Source organism: Mytilus californianus, unplaced genomic scaffold (assembly GCF_021869535.1).
Source record: "Mytilus californianus isolate M0D057914Y unplaced genomic scaffold, xbMytCali1.0.p SCAF_7, whole genome shotgun sequence".
Classification (NCBI taxonomy): domain Eukaryota; kingdom Metazoa; phylum Mollusca; class Bivalvia; order Mytilida; family Mytilidae; genus Mytilus; species Mytilus californianus.
Window position 1 is genome coordinate 37,893,311 of NW_026262723.1, and position 14,452 is coordinate 37,907,762.

A 14,452-nucleotide genomic window follows, 5' to 3' on the forward strand; every position below is an offset into this window, starting at 1 on the left:
TAGAAAGTACTAGAAATTGACTTCTTCGTAGAATTTTTAATGCATAAGTGCAATAATAAATAAATATTATAAATCTATACAATCACATACTTCAGCTGTTAAGAAGACATTAGTCTTTCAGACATCGATATTTATAGTTTATAATTTTGTCTTTTATGTTTGCATTACGGATCCAAACGACTTGAATTTAGTGCAGAGTGCAAAACATGTCAAAAAACCTCAATTTGAGATCTCGCTATTGAAATTTAGATATAGCAACAGCTTTCATAAACAAATATTTCGTTACAATATGTATTTAGCAAAGATGTTAATGTGTTTAAAATATTTTGTATCTGGTAAAGCATTTTGTCAAAACTTTTTGACTGTGTTAAATTGCCATTTTAAGTTAAATATCATGTCAATTACGACATTTTAATGACATCACTATTGACCTAAAAAGTATTTGCACTGAAGTGTCCACATTATATTTATCTGTTTATTTATCAATGAAATTAACATAAGTTTGAAAGTATTGAATGGTTTAAACAGTTTTGCAATTTCATGGGCTAATAATGGTTCTTATCATACCTCCTTCTTTCCATCTGCTTATAAAGCATCTTATAGCAAACAATATTTTTGGTTAAGTCTGGTATCAAAGCTCGATATTAACAAAATATCTCAAAAAAGGCTGTTCATGCAGTTTGTGCAGTACTGCATTAAATATAGAAGTTAAATGCTCTAAAACAAATATGAAAGACAAGTATTCAAAATATCAATACTTATGTTTAACAGACTTTAAATCACGCTACATATTTATATAGATATAAGAAGATGTGGTATGAGTGCCAATCAGACAACTCTCCATTCAAGTCAAAATTTATAAAAGTAAACCATTATAGGTCACAGTACGGTCTGTTCCAGGCCAAGAACCTCGTCATTAGTTGTAGTGGGTCTAATTCTAATGTGTTTGTTATATGGACAATTGGGTATTGACGACAATTCTTTGATTGTTTTTCAACCGTTTAATTTATTCACAACTTCTAAAGGATTTTTCTTCAAACACGTATCTGATTTTAAAATAAAATCGAAAAAGAGTTATTTCCCATGTTTGGAAGTATATTAGTATAATTACTGGTTTCCTGTGGTACAGAACAATGATGAAAAGTAAATAAAACATATGTTTTACTTTAATTTACAAACATTTTACGTAAATGCCTAGTATCATGTGGTCTTAAATTTTGTCGTTGGTTTGCTGCCTCGTTAACGTATACCCGAAATCTCCTTATATTCATATGCAATGTTTTGTGGTGGATGTTGTTTGATAGATTTATTATTAACTTCATGATATTCGAATAATACGGACCAAAACAGTGACCTAATCATAACTTCTCTTTTAAAATTTCAGTCATTTACATATAAAAGTGAATCCAGAAATATGTTTAAAATGTGAATATGGAAGGGATGCTGTGTATATTCAAATGAGGAACTAACCTAACAACATTTAAAAAACGACATCTGGAGGACAAATAAGGTCTTCAACATAATATAATGAAAATAACTCTCAGGGGCGTAGCTAGGAATCCAAAAAAAAGAGGGACGAAAGATACCAGAGGGACAGTCAAACTCATAGATCGAAAACAAACTGATAACGCAATAGAAAACCAAAGACTAAGCAACACGAACCCCACCAAAAACTGGGGGTGATCTCAGGTGCTCCGGAAGGGTAAGCAGATCCTGCTCCACATGTGGCACCCGTCGTGTTGCTTATGTTATTACAAATCCGGTAAATAGTCTAATTCGGTAAGTCACATTCGTGAAAAAGCAGGGTATTGTAGTTACGACATAAGGAACATATCCGATATCATCTGTGAAACGGTTATTCCATAACGGTCAACCAACTCGTGATGGCGTCCGTAAAATTTACGAAGGGATGACCTCAACTTCACCATTGTAGGCACAAATTGCGGCAGGGGATCAGGGGGGCGCTGAACGAGGGTTCAGGAGGGGGGGGGGGGGGGGGGCGAAGCCCCCGACGGAAAACGGTTTTCAGCATTTTAGTAACAAAATTTTGTGTACAAAAAAACATGAAAACTGTTCATTTTATCATGATAATATACATGAAAAAAATTTCGAAGGAATTATAATAAACATAATTTTACAATTACACCAGACTGATGAATTAACCGGCAGTACAATTGGAGATATATTAAAAAAATTTACAATATGCATTGCCCAGCGTGGATCAGCGTAGCCTTTTATCAAGCAGCACAACCTGTTTAGTATTTTCATATCTATTCCTTTCTGATTGAGGACAATTGATATATACGTCAATTGATAGTACATATTGACGATCTTACATTTAAAAGAAACCTTCACCGTCCCCTGGCTACACAAACACATAAACACACAGTCGATGCCTTATGCAGAAGTTCTGTTCTGTTCATACTATCGAACAAAATTCAAGAAATTCATATTTCCTTATATCCTGTACTGTAAAATCCCTACCTGCTTAGGAATTTGAATAATTATGGTCATTGCACGTAGATCCGGGAGTACTCGAAGTTACTGAAAGCTAGTTGATTGATTGATTGATTGATTGCTAAACGTCCAGTGGCAAATAGTTCATGCATATTCAGGACAAAAACAAATTTACAATAAATACAACAGGTAGCTAGGTCCTGTAATAGGGGTTGTCCAGGACGAAGGTCTGAAAATTTGGAAACGTCATGCATTGGAAAATGAGAGTTTATTGGATAGGACAGAAATTTTCCTTTCAGTAGACCACCTACTAACCACTCAAAGAGTTGTCGGAAGTTTCTTTATGTGCAGAGAGAGTGGCATTCGCTCTACACTAGGCATCGGATTTAACGTCCCCATTCTGATCAGACGTGACTGCGTATTTATACATCCTGCACAGCCAAACGGACGCCCAACTTTGGCAAGGGTTTTACTGTAGGTCGGATGAAGACCAAGTGGAAAGCTAGTTGAAAGCCAACAACAACTAATTATAAAAAAGCATGTGTTTAAGTTGAGGTTCATTCAAGTATTTGTTGATAGAAGTGAAATGGTCTGAATTAAAGTTCTAGTTTATAGTTTCTATATAAGGGGGAATATAATGACATACAATTCTATCCAATACTCCATTCACCAAGGATGATAGACTAGTGTACACATGACATTTGATAATTAAAGAGTTTTGACGGCTTCACTGGCGTGCATCTGCAGATTAAATTTAATAAAAAAAAAATATTTGTGAAAAAATTATGTGTAGGCACGTGCCTAAAGTGCCTAAGGGACCGGTCATTATTTATCTCTAGGGGGGGCCGGCAAAATGTAAATTTGAAATGATAAAAAATGATTGACCCCCCCCCCCCTTTTCAAAATGTGTTAAAAAATTTAACCCCCCCCTCTTTCAACTACATAAAAACTTTTGACCCCCCCCTCTCTTTTCTGATTATAATTGAAAGGTTTCAAATGATTCAATTATTATATGTTGCTAATATTCCTAGTAAGGTATTTTAATACACATACACAGAGAATGTATTGAGGACGACATCTGATAGAAGAATACACTGATGTAAGGGACCGTTCAATATTTACCAGATGGATGGGCCTGTGCATTCTTAATATTATTTCATTAAAAAAGTTCATGCCCATTCTTTAAAATTCTGCAAAAAAACTATAAAAAGAGTCCTTGCCCCTCTAAAACTTAAAGACAATCAAAAATGATTTAGGTTCTTTTTCTATTTTAATATTTGTATGTTTATGTCTGGAAATCAAAGAATAGACTTTGGTGTATAAATACAAAATTCAAAATGTGCTAGTTAATTCCACATATATATATATATATATTTATGTGTGTATCAGAAACATACATTTTATTAATTTTAAAACCAGTATGAATATACATGTATAGATTTGATTTTATATGTGCAGCCTCAGATATATACAATATCACAATTAAATCTCAAGACATAAGTAATAGCATACTATATCAGCCAGCCTTTCATAGAGGAGGGTATGAATGCCCTTTACCGTCAAGCGTCAAACGGTCATTTTCGGCTACCGTTAGCGTCAAATTGGTTAACATTTTACCGTGATTCGTCAACATATCCTTATCGTGATTCGTCAGTGGTCTCAAATAATTATCGTTATCGTTATTTTTGGGAAAAAAAGTAACGTGATTCGTCAAAATCTGTCGATTTTTTTATCGTCTTGAAGAAAGTCTTCATTTTATCGTCATGCACCAAAAATTACCGTTAACGTCATTTGGCAAGATTTTTTACCGTTATTCGCCATGAAGGTACCCCCCATTACCACCCTCATAGAGGCTTAAGAAGTGCTAACAATATTCATGCAAGTCATAAAACATATGAAGATATATTAACCATACTATTAAATGTACTTAGTTTATATTTTTCTGAAATCTGAGGTCATCTTAAATTTGAAACAGTTTAATGTATCTCTTCTTACGTCTTTGTTCTATTAAATAATTGAGGGTCACCACTTTTTTCCCCTTTTGTGACCATATGACATACAGATTTATTCAAACTATTGTTAACAATAAAAAAAATATTAACTAACTATCCAATTTGTATACAATTTTCAAAATCCCATATTAATTTAAAATAAAGGGAATAATTTAAATTAAGGAACAATAACTCTTAAGACTAGTAAACATATTACCATATGCTGAATTACCAATTATTGTCTTAATAATAGAGCATTCTTATATTTCAAATATACAATGTCCCTTTATCTATTCTACTTTTCAAGAAAGAAACTATGGTCTTTTTAAAGCAATTTAGGCAGACATGTTTTTGACTATGATGCAGCTTTTTTTACCTATTTATTAAATCCCAAAGACGGACTTAGGGGGTGCAGGGGGCCAGGGCCCCCCTTTTTGTGGGAAAAATTTAGTTGCTAATATAGGAAATCACTGAAGCATGACTGGAGCGGGCCCCCTCTTAGGCAGTCAGTGGGCCCCCTCTTATGAAAATTTCTGGATCCGCCACTGAATCCCTAAATTGTCGGCAATACATGTACACCAAACTACCAAACAACCTGGCATTCTGTAAGATCAATATATAAATGAGATGGCTGTAGAGTTTTATGAAAATCAAAGTTGATTTGGAAACGTTACACCAATTTTTAAAGATGACTATCTGAATTTAGCCTTAACTGAAAATTGTAGCTTCTTTTACCTATTAACTAAATCCATAAAAATGACAACAATAAACCAAAGTACCAAACAACCTGGTATTCTGTAAGATCAATATGTTAATGAGATAGTTGTAGAGCTATATAAAAATCCAAGTAGATTTGAAACTTTATACCAATTTTTAAAGATGACTATCTGAATTTAGTCTAAATTGAACATTTAAGCTTTTTTTAACCTATTTTTTAAATCCATAAAAATGACAGCAATACACCAAAACTACCAAACAACCTGGCATTCTGTAAGATCAACATATTAATGAGATAGCTGTAGAGTTATATGAAAATCTAGGTGTAGAGTTTTATGAAATCCAAGTTGAATTGAAAAAGTTATAAACAAATTTAAAGGTGACTATCTGAATTTAGCCTAAACTGAAAATTTTAGATTTTTTTCTTACTTATTAATAAAATCCATAAATTTGACAGCAATACACCAAACTATCAAACAACCTTGTATTCTATAAGGTCAAAATATAATTGATATGAAAATCCAAGTGGTTTTGAAAATTTGTATAAACTTTTAAAAGTGACTTTCTGAATAGAAAATTCTAGCTTGTGTATTCTTTAATCCTTAAAATTGACAGAAATTAACCAAGCTACCAGTTTGTTGAGACCATGTCTTTTATGTTTTGTGTGCCTGCAAAAGAAATTTTCTACACACCGATAAAATTGATAGCAAAATTTTTCCTATAAAATAAGTTCTGGCCCATCCACTATACATGTAAAAAAAATCATTCATATATTTATTTATAGTGGAAATCTATATGAAGTATATTTAAGATATGGAATAAAAATAAAAATAAAATGCATTGAAAAAATGTTGAAAACAACAGTTTGTAAAATATATGAGTTCATCTTGAAAAATAAAAATGGTGTCACCTTCAAAAAGCAAAGTGTACTTTTGCTGTGGTGAAGCCAGGATTATGAAACCAATTTTATAGTCTCTATTCCTAGTTTCTTAGTTCTATAACCTCATGGCTAACAAAAACATAAGAAAAGTGACTTATTTTGCACATTTTTTGGTAATATTCATTAGTCACTTGACAATAAAATTAGTCAAAGAGTAAAATTGTGACTAGCTCTAGGTAGATCACTGATAGTGACAGTTTGATATTTGTGAAAGAGTCAAACTAGGAGACAAGTTAGCTCTGACTATACATGTATAGTCTATGGTCATGGTACATTGTTTAGGTGTAATACCACCAAATCATAGTACGTCACATCCGGTTGCATACGAAAATAGGTCGGAAAAAAATATTCCCTTGCATTTGGCAGTTGTAGGTAATTGATCCTACATTTCATTGCAGTAAAACATTTCTGGGTCACAAACATATATCTTGGGTATTTCAAAGCACCATTATTTTTTTATTTGGGGTTTCTATAGAATATTTTGGAACCTTGAGGTTACATGGTTACTAAAGCTTGTACACAGGTTAATAAAGGGGGAAAATTTGATTGGTTAACTTCCAGTGATGGTTATTTTCTTATATGCAATGAAATGTTATGTGAAATTTTTTCTATAGTACTGGACAGGATAAAACTTTACTCATGCCAAGTATTTCTTTCTTTGAAACAAAGATAAATTCTGCACAATTTTTTGAAAAGTGCAAATTTAACAAAGACTAATAGGGGAAAATCAATGGTGGTATTACACCTAATATGGGAAGCTGTACATGCACCTTTGACCTTGTGAGTACTCTCATGTGTTAAAATTTCTTGCTATTTAAGTGAAATATTACAAATAATGAAATATTCTGAGTGGATTGAGTCTCCAAAACACATTTTATGAGAAAATTTCCTTGAAATAGGACTTTACCATGAATATTAGTTGACAGAACAAGCCATACTTAGAGTTTTGGGGAGCCTTTTCTCCTTATTTCTTATATTCTGCTATACTAGAAAATTTTTCTTAAGAAATACTTTAATAAATATATAGTTTTAAGTAAATGAAATTATTTTTAAAGCAGTAACAACAAATTATTCACCAAAAGAGAAGCTTTTTATGTCCCACTCTGGAAGGCGGTGTAAATTTAAGTTTTACGTAAGGACTTATTGAAACCTCCTTGGAGACAGTAAACTTTTATACGGATAGTTCATTCAGCTTGAATACTTCAATTAATCATTTATTACAACATTTCTATCATAAATGAGTGAAAGTTACCCCAAAATTTTTATTTTTTGGCCTAAAAAGTAGAAATTTTGAGGAAATGAGAGGTATAAATGGACCAAAAGAGACCTTATAAGGCAGACAAAGAGGTTCATTAGTAGTATTTATCACCCTAAAGTCTTCTTTTGTATCATATTCAACTGTTTGTAGGCAGATGAGATAAATATTTGATCATTTATTGGTCCACACTATATTCTATCATGATGCGGCTTGGTTTGGATTTTTCGAAGAAATGTTGCTCGTATCGCTGTAGATGTCGTCTTACATTATACTAGATTTTTCTCAAACTATTGAACTGATTTTGACAAAACTTGACAGGAATGCTTGAAATAACCAGTATTACAAAGGAAAAAAGTCACATTCAGTTTATTTAACAAAAAAGTCTTCTTTAGGTGTAATACCACCAAATCATAGTACGTCACATCCGGTTGCATACGAAAATAGGTCGGAAAAAAATATTCCCTTGCATTTGGCAGTTGTAGGTAATTGATCCTACATTTCATTGCAGTAAAACATTTCTGGGTCACAAACATATATCTTGGGTATTTCAAAGCACCATTATTTTTTTATTTGGGGTTTCTATAGAATATTTTGGAACCTTGAGGTTACATGGTTACTAAAGCTTGTACACAGGTTAATAAAGGGGGAAAATTTGATTGGTTAACTTCCAGTGATGGTTATTTTCTTATATGCAATGAAATGTTATGTGAAATTTTTTCTATAGTACTGGACAGGATAAAACTTTACTCATGCCAAGTATTTCTTTCTTTGAAACAAAGATAAATTCTGCACAATTTTTTGAAAAGTGCAAATTTAACAAAGACTAATAGGGGAAAATCAATGGTGGTATTACACCTAATTTAGGTGTAATACCACCAAATCATAGTACGTCACATCCGGTTGCATACGAAAATAGGTCGGAAAAAAATATTCCCTTGCATTTGGCAGTTGTAGGTAATTGATCCTACATTTCATTGCAGTAAAACATTTCTGGGTCACAAACATATATCTTGGGTATTTCAAAGCACCATTATTTTTTTATTTGGGGTTTCTATAGAATATTTTGGAACCTTGAGGTTACATGGTTACTAAAGCTTGTACACAGGTTAATAAAGGGGGAAAATTTGATTGGTTAACTTCCAGTGATGGTTATTTTCTTATATGCAATGAAATGTTATGTGAAATTTTTTCTATAGTACTGGACAGGATAAAACTTTACTCATGCCAAGTATTTCTTTCTTTGAAACAAAGATAAATTCTGCACAATTTTTTGAAAAGTGCAAATTTAACAAAGACTAATAGGGGAAAATCAATGGTGGTATTACACCTAATATGGGAAGCTGTACATGCACCTTTGACCTTGTGAGTACTCTCATGTGTTAAAATTTCTTGCTATTTAAGTGAAATATTACAAATAATGAAATATTCTGAGTGGATTGAGTCTCCAAAACACATTTTATGAGAAAATTTCCTTGAAATAGGACTTTACCATGAATATTAGTTGACAGAACAAGCCATACTTAGAGTTTTGGGGAGCCTTTTCTCCTTATTTCTTATATTCTGCTATACTAGAAAATTTTTCTTAAGAAATACTTTAATAAATATATAGTTTTAAGTAAATGAAATTATTTTTAAAGCAGTAACAACAAATTATTCACCAAAAGAGAAGCTTTTTATGTCCCACTCTGGAAGGCGGTGTAAATTTAAGTTTTACGTAAGGACTTATTGAAACCTCCTTGGAGACAGTAAACTTTTATACGGATAGTTCATTCAGCTTGAATACTTCAATTAATCATTTATTACAACATTTCTATCATAAATGAGTGAAAGTTACCCCAAAATTTTTATTTTTTGGCCTAAAAAGTAGAAATTTTGAGGAAATGAGAGGTATAAATGGACCAAAAGAGACCTTATAAGGCAGACAAAGAGGTTCATTAGTAGTATTTATCACCCTAAAGTCTTCTTTTGTATCATATTCAACTGTTTGTAGGCAGATGAGATAAATATTTGATCATTTATTGGTCCACACTATATTCTATCATGATGCGGCTTGGTTTGGATTTTTCGAAGAAATGTTGCTCGTATCGCTGTAGATGTCGTCTTACATTATACTAGATTTTTCTCAAACTATTGAACTGATTTTGACAAAACTTGACAGGAATGCTTGAAATAACCAGTATTACAAAGGAAAAAAGTCACATTCAGTTTATTTAACAAAAAAGTCTTCTTTAGGTGTAATACCACCAAATCATAGTACGTCACATCCGGTTGCATACGAAAATAGGTCGGAAAAAAATATTCCCTTGCATTTGACAGTTGTAGGTAATTGATCCTACATTTCATTGCAGTAAAACATTTCTGGGTCACAAACATATATCTTGGGTATTTCAAAGCACCATTATTTTTTTATTTGGGGTTTCTATAGAATATTTTGGAACCTTGAGGTTACATGGTTACTAAAGCTTGTACACAGGTTAATAAAGGGGGAAAATTTGATTGGTTAACTTCCAGTGATGGTTATTTTCTTATATGCAATGAAATGTTATGTGAAATTTTTTCTATAGTACTGGACAGGATAAAACTTTACTCATGCCAAGTATTTCTTTCTTTGAAACAAAGATAAATTCTGCACAATTTTTTGAAAAGTGCAAATTTAACAAAGACTAATAGGGGAAAATCAATGGTGGTATTACACCTAATATGGGAAGCTGTACATGCACCTTTGACCTTGTGAGTACTCTCATGTGTTAAAATTTCTTGCTATTTAAGTGAAATATTACAAATAATGAAATATTCTGAGTGGATTGAGTCTCCAAAACACATTTTATGAGAAAATTTCCTTGAAATAGGACTTTACCATGAATATTAGTTGACAGAACAAGCCATACTTAGAGTTTTGGGGAGCCTTTTCTCCTTATTTCTTATATTCTGCTATACTAGAAAATTTTTCTTAAGAAATACTTTAATAAATATATAGTTTTAAGTAAATGAAATTATTTTTAAAGCAGTAACAACAAATTATTCACCAAAAGAGAAGCTTTTTATGTCCCACTCTGGAAGGCGGTGTAAATTTAAGTTTTACGTAAGGACTTATTGAAACCTCCTTGGAGACAGTAAACTTTTATACGGATAGTTCATTCAGCTTGAATACTTCAATTAATCATTTATTACAACATTTCTATCATAAATGAGTGAAAGTTACCCCAAAATTTTTATTTTTTGGCCTAAAAAGTAGAAATTTTGAGGAAATGAGAGGTATAAATGGACCAAAAGAGACCTTATAAGGCAGACAAAGAGGTTCATTAGTAGTATTTATCACCCTAAAGTCTTCTTTTGTATCATATTCAACTGTTTGTAGGCAGATGAGATAAATATTTGATCATTTATTGGTCCACACTATATTCTATCATGATGCGGCTTGGTTTGGATTTTTCGAAGAAATGTTGCTCGTATCGCTGTAGATGTCGTCTTACATTATACTAGATTTTTCTCAAACTATTGAACTGATTTTGACAAAACTTGACAGGAATGCTTGAAATAACCAGTATTACAAAGGAAAAAAGTCACATTCAGTTTATTTAACAAAAAAGTCTTCTTTAGGTGTAATACCACCAAATCATAGTACGTCACATCCGGTTGCATACGAAAATAGGTCGGAAAAAAATATTCCCTTGCATTTGACAGTTGTAGGTAATTGATCCTACATTTCATTGCAGTAAAACATTTCTGGGTCACAAACATATATCTTGGGTATTTCAAAGCACCATTATTTTTTTATTTGGGGTTTCTATAGAATATTTTGGAACCTTGAGGTTACATGGTTACTAAAGCTTGTACACAGGTTAATAAAGGGGGAAAATTTGATTGGTTAACTTCCAGTGATGGTTATTTTCTTATATGCAATGAAATGTTATGTGAAATTTTTTCTATAGTACTGGACAGGATAAAACTTTACTCATGCCAAGTATTTCTTTCTTTGAAACAAAGATAAATTCTGCACAATTTTTTGAAAAGTGCAAATTTAACAAAGACTAATAGGGGAAAATCAATGGTGGTATTACACCTAATATGGGAAGCTGTACATGCACCTTTGACCTTGTGAGTACTCTCATGTGTTAAAATTTCTTGCTATTTAAGTCAAATATTACAAATAATGAAATATTCTGAGTGGATTGAGTCTCCAAAACACATTTTATGAGAAAATTTCCTTGAAATAGGACTTTACCATGAATATTAGTTGACAGAACAAGCCATACTTAGAGTTTTGGGGAGCCTTTTCTCCTTATTTCTTATATTCTGCTATACTAGAAAATTTTTCTTAAGAAATACTTTAATAAATATATAGTTTTAAGTAAATGAAATTATTTTTAAAGCAGTAACAACAAATTATTCACCAAAAGAGAAGCTTTTTATGTCCCACTTTGGAAGGCGGTGTAAATTTAAGTTTTACGTAAGGACTTATTGAAACCTCCTTGGAGACAGTAAACTTTTATACGGATAGTTCATTCAGCTTGAATACTTCAATTAATCATTTATTACAACATTTCTATCATAAATGAGTGAAAGTTACCCCAAAATTTTTATTTTTTGGCCTAAAAAGTAGAAATTTTGAGGAAATGAGAGGTATAAATGGACCAAAAGAGACCTTATAAGGCAGACAAAGAGGTTCATTAGTAGTATTTATCACCCTAAAGTCTTCTTTTGTATCATATTCAACTGTTTGTAGGCAGATGAGATAAATATTTGATCATTTATTGGTCCACACTATATTCTATCATGATGCGGCTTGGTTTGGATTTTTCGAAGAAATGTTGCTCGTATCGCTGTAGATGTCGTCTTACATTATACTAGATTTTTCTCAAACTATTGAACTGATTTTGACAAAACTTGACAGGAATGCTTGAAATAACCAGTATTACAAAGGAAAAAAGTCACATTCAGTTTATTTAACAAAAAAGTCTTCTTTAGGTGTAATACCACCAAATCATAGTACGTCACATCCGGTTGCATACGAAAATAGGTCGGAAAAAAATATTCCCTTGCATTTGACAGTTGTAGGTAATTGATCCTACATTTCATTGCAGTAAAACATTTCTGGGTCACAAACATATATCTTGGGTATTTCAAAGCACCATTATTTTTTTATTTGGGGTTTCTATAGAATATTTTGGAACCTTGAGGTTACATGGTTACTAAAGCTTGTACACAGGTTAATAAAGGGGGAAAATTTGATTGGTTAACTTCCAGTGATGGTTATTTTCTTATATGCAATGAAATGTTATGTGAAATTTTTTCTATAGTACTGGACAGGATAAAACTTTACTCATGCCAAGTATTTCTTTCTTTGAAACAAAGATAAATTCTGCACAATTTTTTGAAAAGTGCAAATTTAACAAAGACTAATAGGGGAAAATCAATGGTGGTATTACACCTAATATGGGAAGCTGTACATGCACCTTTGACCTTGTGAGTACTCTCATGTGTTAAAATTTCTTGCTATTTAAGTGAAATATTACAAATAATGAAATATTCTGAGTGGATTGAGTCTCCAAAACACATTTTATGAGAAAATTTCCTTGAAATAGGACTTTACCATGAATATTAGTTGACAGAACAAGCCATACTTAGAGTTTTGGGGAGCCTTTTCTCCTTATTTCTTATATTCTGCTATACTAGAAAATTTTTCTTAAGAAATACTTTAATAAATATATAGTTTTAAGTAAATGAAATTATTTTTAAAGCAGTAACAACAAATTATTCACCAAAAGAGAAGCTTTTTATGTCCCACTCTGGAAGGCGGTGTAAATTTAAGTTTTACGTAAGGACTTATTGAAACCTCCTTGGAGACAGTAAACTTTTATACGGATAGTTCATTCAGCTTGAATACTTCAATTAATCATTTATTACAACATTTCTATCATAAATGAGTGAAAGTTACCCCAAAATTTTTATTTTTTGGCCTAAAAAGTAGAAATTTTGAGGAAATGAGAGGTATAAATGGACCAAAAGAGACCTTATAAGGCAGACAAAGAGGTTCATTAGTAGTATTTATCACCCTAAAGTCTTCTTTTGTATCATATTCAACTGTTTGTAGGCAGATGAGATAAATATTTGATCATTTATTGGTCCACACTATATTCTATCATGATGCGGCTTGGTTTGGATTTTTCGAAGAAATGTTGCTCGTATCGCTGTAGATGTCGTCTTACATTATACTAGATTTTTCTCAAACTATTGAACTGATTTTGACAAAACTTGACAGGAATGCTTGAAATAACCAGTATTACAAAGGAAAAAAGTCACATTCAGTTTATTTAACAAAAAAGTCTTCTTTAGGTGTAATACCACCAAATCATAGTACGTCACATCCGGTTGCATACGAAAATAGGTCGGAAAAAAATATTCCCTTGCATTTGACAGTTGTAGGTAATTGATCCTACATTTCATTGCAGTAAAACATTTCTGGGTCACAAACATATATCTTGGGTATTTCAAAGCACCATTATTTTTTTATTTGGGGTTTCTATAGAATATTTTGGAACCTTGAGGTTACATGGTTACTAAAGCTTGTACACAGGTTAATAAAGGGGGAAAATTTGATTGGTTAACTTCCAGTGATGGTTATTTTCTTATATGCAATGAAATGTTATGTGAAATTTTTTCTATAGTACTGGACAGGATAAAACTTTACTCATGCCAAGTATTTCTTTCTTTGAAACAAAGATAAATTCTGCACAATTTTTTGAAAAGTGCAAATTTAACAAAGACTAATAGGGGAAAATCAATGGTGGTATTACACCTAATATGGGAAGCTGTACATGCACCTTTGACCTTGTGAGTACTCTCATGTGTTAAAATTTCTTGCTATTTAAGTGAAATATTACAAATAATGAAATATTCTGAGTGGATTGAGTCTCCAAAACACATTTTATGAGAAAATTTCCTTGAAATAGGACTTTACCATGAATATTAGTTGACAGAACAAGCCATACTTAGAGTTTTGGGGAGCCTTTTCTCCTTATTTCTTATATTCTGCTATACTAGAAAATTTTTCTTAAGAAATACTTTAATAAATATATAGTTTTAAGT

The 14,452-nt window shown here is 31.8% G+C and overlaps 1 protein-coding gene across 1 annotated transcript in view; it reads left to right on the forward strand.

Annotated features, from left to right (window-relative positions):
* LOC127708382 (uncharacterized) overlaps positions 1-14,452 on the forward strand; it is a 199,686-nt gene that overhangs the window by 45,747 nt on the left and 139,487 nt on the right. The gene's annotated exons all lie outside the window — the stretch shown is intronic.